Source organism: Oncorhynchus nerka, linkage group LG4 (assembly GCF_034236695.1).
Source record: "Oncorhynchus nerka isolate Pitt River linkage group LG4, Oner_Uvic_2.0, whole genome shotgun sequence".
NCBI classification, from domain to species: domain Eukaryota; kingdom Metazoa; phylum Chordata; class Actinopteri; order Salmoniformes; family Salmonidae; genus Oncorhynchus; species Oncorhynchus nerka.
This window is the reverse complement of record NC_088399.1, coordinates 71,388,214-71,394,767: the sequence shown is the minus strand read 5'-3', so window position 1 is coordinate 71,394,767 and position 6,554 is coordinate 71,388,214. Positions and strand designations below refer to the sequence as shown.

The 6,554-nt window shown below is 43.0% G+C and overlaps 1 protein-coding gene across 1 annotated transcript in view; it reads right to left on the bottom strand.

Annotated features, from left to right (window-relative positions):
- Positions 1-6,554, bottom strand: part of LOC115128542 (cAMP-dependent protein kinase inhibitor alpha-like) — a 44,040-nt gene that overhangs the window by 33,075 nt on the left and 4,411 nt on the right. Inside the window, exon 3 of the mRNA XM_065017794.1 lies at positions 6,204-6,363. The gene's annotated coding sequence lies outside the window, so the exon portion shown is untranslated. The remainder of the gene's footprint in view (positions 1-6,203; positions 6,364-6,554) is intronic.

Sequence of the window (6,554 nt, the reverse complement as noted above, 5' to 3'; positions counted from 1 at the left end):
TACACTGTAGACACACAAACACACACCTCTTCTTCCCTCATCCTGATGGTATAACTACACTGTAGACACACACACACACACACCTCTTCCCTCATCCTGATGGTATAACTACACTGTAGACACACACCTCTTCCCTCATCCTGATGGTATAACTACACTGTAGACACACACCTCTTTCCTCATCCTGATGGTATAACTACACTGTAGACACACACACCTCTTCCCTCATCCTGATGGTATAACTACACTGTAGACACACGCACACACCTCTTCCCTCATCCTGATGGTATACCTACACTGTAGACACACACACACCTCTTCCGTCATCCTGATGGTATAAGTACACTGTAGACACACACACACACAAAACTCTTCCCTCATCCTGATGGTATAACTACACTGTAGACACACACACCCACCTCTTTCCTCATCCTGATGGTATAACTACACTGTAGACACACACCTCTTCCCTCATCCTGATGGTATAACTACACTGTAGACACACACACCTCTTCCCTCATCCTGATGGTATAACTACACTGTAGACACACACACACCTCTTCCCTCATCCTGATGGTATAACTACACTGTAGACACACACACACCTCTTCCCTCATCCTGATGGTATAACTACACTGTAGACACACACACACACCTCTTCCCTCATCCTGATGGTATAACTACACTGTAGACACACACACACAACAATATCGCCGCACTCACCCTCTTACAGAACTATTACAAACATCACAGATAATTATATTGTTGTCCTGTTTTTGTCAGAGATTCAAGAGGGATCTTCAGTTCACTCAATGCGAGCCCTTATGAATAAAAGCCTAATTCATAGGAGCAATTGAAATCCAACTGAACCCAACATTGTGCCAGAGACCCTCTTTACAGACCCTCCATTAACCACTCTATGAAACGATCTCTTTAGAATAGATTATTGCTGCCTAGCAAACATAAACAATATGTCTGTCTGACAAACTGTTCAGGAGAGTTACAGTACAGGTCACCACTGATCTAATAAGATCAGCCGTTGAGTCTCCAAACTTATAATGATCCTGGGAGGTGGAGTACATGGGTTAGTTCCAAATGACACCCTACTCCCTATATAGTGCGTTACTTTTATCGGAGCCCTATGGGCCCTGGTCAAAAGTAAAGGACTACATTGGGAATAGGGTGCCATTTGACATGCATGGGTGTGTGGATCATAGTACTTAGTGAATAAAATAAAAAAACATTGTCTTCCGAGGGAAGGACTCTCCTCTCATCCTGATGGTGTAACTACACTGTAGACACATACAGGAGACGGCTGCAGCAGATTGACATTGAGCAATCGCAGAGTGACAGGTGAGTGACAGGTGAGTCTGGAAGCCCTTCATTTGAAATTCCACGTAGGGAGTAATGAGTGTGTGTGCTTGTGCAGCCTGCTGTAAGTGGCGGCCTAGCGAGTTACAGCTGTGTGTGCAGCTGCTGTCTGTGCCCATCATCAGAGGGCTCACACACACACACACACACACACGCTGGGGAGTGAAGGTCAGGGTAGCCTACCACAGAGAGGAAAGCAGCCAACTCATCTTCTCCTCCGTGCTGTGGAGAGGCAGAGGACTCATGTTTTCTATAATCACTGTGTCCTCTACAGTGTACCCATCAAATAGAGGATAAATATTGGTCTGATGTGCTTGTGAGTGTGTTAGGTTGTTATACTCTCAGTGAAATCACAGGTCTCCTGGGAGAACCTTGACTGACACATTTACCAGCAGGGAAATGAACATCCATTCTGAAACACACCCTGCCATAGGTCACTGTAAAGGTCAACAACCTTCAGCTTCTGCCAATCACTGACTGGGTTGCCATTCTTAGGTCACTGGCCTGGTCAATACAATACAGAGGAGTAATAAAATACTAGCATTTATTTATCTGCTCACAAACACACACACGACAGTGGTCTAGCAACCAAGCTGACAAGGCCGAGGCCTCACGTCAATGTGAACTGAATTCACTGTACGGTGTTGAACTACATAGTGACATCTGACAAACAACATTTCATCTTGTTACAAGGACACTCCCAAACCTGTCTGTCCCCTCCTTCCCTTCACATAGGCCTACCTACAGTATCATCTTCCATACAGCAACTATTGGTCTTCATAACCACCTCATATCAGACAACAGGAGGAGTATGAGGCATTAGGGATCATGTTGATGGAATGGTACCAAGAGTTACAGCTCTCTCCCTCCCTTTCTCCACACACACACACACACACACACTTGAGTAACACACAAAGTATCTTCCCGGCTGGCGCTGCTGAGGCGAGGTAAGCAAACAGCTGAGGTAGAAAATAGGGAATCACAAAGCGTGGGCATCTGCCTCCCTACATCAGCCTCCATCACATTACACAGGAGCTCACTTAGTGGTGGGTGTGTGTGTGTGGCCTCCATCACATTACACAGGAGCTCACTTAGTGATGGAAACATCAGCTTGTTTTTTATAAAACCAGTCGACCACCACCGCAATGAAATCAGTTAGAAGATGGAGAACCTTCGCTACCACTACCATTCTATCTACAGTGCAGTCGGAAAGTATTCACACCCCTCGACTTATCCACATTTTGTTATGTTACAGCTTCATTCAAAAATGGATTAAATGTTTTTCTTTTACCCCTCATCAATCTACACACAAGACCCCATAATGACAAAGCAAAAACTGGTTTATACACATTTCTCCATCTCCCACCCAGGGTCTAGGCAGAGTGAGAGGGGGAGGTGGTCACCCATTGCCAGTCTGTTTTATAAGGGACACTCTCTGTTAAAGGCCCAGTGCAGTCACCATTTTGTATCATATTCTACAACAGCTGAGGAAACTAACACTGTAAAAGTGTCAAAACATTTGATCAGTGTTATTTCCTGATAGTTGCTGGTTGAAAATAAAATCTACAGAGGACCGTCTAATCAGGAGTTTTGCATGGGCGTGAGTTTTGGCTTTCCATGGCGACATCAATATACGGGAAATTGGTTAATAGACCAATTTCAGTTGTCCCCTCCCCACTCAGACCACTCACAGACAGTCCTAGCAAAACTATTATTGCTTGAGAATTTTTTGTTGTTGCCAAAATGCTATTTTTGCTAATTTTAATGGAAATCTCTTAGAGTAAGGTACTTAAATATTACCCAGAAAAACGGCAGCATTGGGCCTTTAAATGGAAGAAGACCTCCAGACGTCTTAAGAGGGCCAGATAGGCAGAAGGCTGGTGATACAGAGGAGGAGGAAGAAACAGGAGAGAGAAAGAAAAAGAAGAAGAGAGGAAGGAGGAGTTTAAGTGCTTGACAATAAGCCTCCGTTCCGTTCTCTGAGATCCACAGAAGAGAAAAGATATATCTCAAGCTTTATCTTGCAACTGAAATGTCACCAGAGCCTGGATTGTCCTGCGAGAAGTGAGTGAGTGGTACTGTAACTGGTCAGAGGTCACTGATGAAGTAAGACAGTCAATCAGCCACTTCACTGATAAAGAACCAGCAAGAGTAATTTCACAAAGTGTGTCGCTTACTGTCCACACCTTTCATTCTATGTATATTAGTCCTTTTGACCAGCTGGCCGTAATCAAACTGTTTACCAGGTGAGACAGTGGTTGTTGAAAGGGCTACACCTACCAAAAAAAAGAATTTTCAATGTTAGTCACTTCACTTCCTGTACTACAGGAGAGAAGTCCTGTCACTATGGGGGAGATGGGGCTCTCTGTCATTGTCTGACAAACCCACCCATTAGACTGACAGCAGACTATGCAGACACTGTGACGTTAGTCTCCTGGATCATTGTCCCTCTAATTCCAAGATTTATTTTGTGATGGATAGAAGAAAGAACAGATGATGAAAGCACTCCATATACCCCCACATATGTAAACAGACTTAGAGAAGCACACACAGCCACACAGCAGAGGAACATTTCAATCCATTTCTGTCTGGTCTCATTCCAAGCCAACGGCTTTACAGAGCGTGCTTGTTTCCACCATTCATAAGTGGGATTTTTTTGATTTTGTCACATGTTCATTTCCCCCTGCTGTCTGATGTTTGTCTGTCCCCAGCCTTGGGTATGTAGACCCCCTTTGCTTTTGTGATTCTGTTTTTTAACCTTTATTTAACCAGGCAAGTCAGTTAAGAACACATTCTTATTTTCAATGACGGCCTAGGAACAGTGGGTTAACTGCCTGTTCAGGGGCAGAACGACAGATTTGTACCTTGTCAGCTCGGGGGTTTGAACTTGCAACCTTCCGGTTACAAGTCCAATGCTCTAATCACTAGGCTACCCTGCTGCCCCGAATTGTTGCAATTCCGTGTTACAATTTAGCCAACTGGTGTCAGACTATGTCTATGTTGTCTGCTTCATTCCAAGCCATTGGCTTCAGACAGAGCAGGCTTGTATACAGATTACAATTTTGATCCAGTTCTCTTTGTCAGACATCAAGACATCAATTTGTCCCTGTCTGTAGTTGTCTATCCCCAGCTGTGGGGGGGACTGAACTTTATAAAACCCCTATTTGTATTCCTTTGCATTTCTGTGTTACAGACATTGTCTAGGCCTTCTGTCAGAGCTGTATGGGGAACTGAACTTGCTGAGCTGCTCAAATAAGACATCATGGTGCCCCAGGCTAACTTTTCCTATCTTGACATTTGTGTCTCCCAGGTTGACGTGATAAACAAACAAGAGAGATCTGAGGCAGGCTAAACTCTAATAATTATGGGCCCCCACTGCAAACAAAATCACTGATCATAGCCCCCATGGAGATAGATGTCACAAAATGTTTTACATTCTGCCTTCTCGCTCTGAAATCCCGACAGAGAACCATGGAGAAGCGGACGCAAACCCGTTTGGAGTGCCTGAGGGAGCAAGTATCTAAGAAAACTACCAACTGGGTCTAAATATGTACAATTCTGTTGGAGGATATCAACAATTGCCGCTATTATAGAGCATTAGAATAGTCAGTTAGGCACAGTATGGTAGAACCCTGAGGCCAGTCCTGAGGTTGTTGGGACAAGCAGCCTGGTCTCATAAACTAGACATAACATAGTAAACGAAGATCTGGTACATTAAAATTATACTGAACAAAAATATAAATGCAACATGCAACAATTTCAATGATTTTACTGAGTTACAGTTCATATAATGGAAATCAGTCATTTGAAATCAATTCTTTAGGCCCTAATCTATGGATTTCACATGATGGGCAGGTGCACAGCCATGGTTGGGCCTGGAAGGGCCTAGGCCCAACCAATTAGGAGCCAGGCCCAGCCAATCAGAATTTGTTTTTCCCCACAAAAGGGCTTTAATAAAGACAGAAATACTACTCAGTTTCATTAGCTCTCCGGGTGGCTGGTCTCAAACGATGATGAAGCCAGATGGTGATGAAGCCAGATGTGTTGTCCTGGATTGGTGTGGTTACACCTGTCAGGTGGATGGATAATCTTGGCAAATGAGAAATGCCCACTAAAAGGGATGTAAACAAATTTGTGCACAAACTTTGAGAGAAATAAGGTTTGTATGCCAATGGAAAATTATCAGATCTTTTATTTACGCTTATGAACATGGAACTAACACTTTACATGTTGTGTTTATATTTTTGTTCAGTATAGTATGAAATGTTACGTTTGGTATGGTTACATAACACAGAAGGTTACTTAAGGCAAAAACTAAAGGGGGGTGGGTGGATGGGCATATAACGCGAACGTCTAGCAACCCAAAGGTTCCGTGTTCGAATCTCATCACAGACAATATTAGCATTTTAGTATCTTTTCAACTACTTAGCTTGTTGGCTAACCCTTCCCCTAACCTAACCCCTAACTTCTACCCTAGCTAATGTTAGCAAGCTAGCTGACGTTAGCATTAGCCACCTAGCCAAAGTTAGCCACAACAAATTTCAATTCGTAGCATATTGTACTTTTTTCAAATTCAGTGTACATTTTGCCATTTGGTAACACATCATACAAAATGTAATCATAACATATCATACACAATGGATGATGGACATCCACAAATTAATACATACGATACAAAATGGCACCGAAGGAGATGGCTGCCGCTTTACGATCCTGGAACCAATTGTGTATGTTTTTTCACATTATTTGTAACTTATTTTGTACATAATGTTTCTGCCACTGTGTCTTATGACCGAAAATAGCTTCTATATATCAGGACAGAGCTTACTCACCACGTACTGGAGGAATACTTTTTCTTTAACGAGACGAACGACAAGGATTTACTTCAGACGACCGACAAGGTCCTCATCCCCGCCATTCGCAGGAGAAAGAGGTATCAAGGAAGAAGGTCCAGGTGCCTTGTAAGGATCTGTTGCCGAGAGGGTAATCTACCTATTAGCCAAAGTACAATCAATCAATAACAAAATAGACAAACTACGATCACATATATCCTACCAACGGGAAAGAAATAAAACTGTAATATCTTACTGTGCCTTGCAAAAGTATTCATCCCCCTTGGCGTTTTTCCTATTTTATTGCATTACAACCTGTAATTTAAATTGATTTTAATTTGGATTTCATGT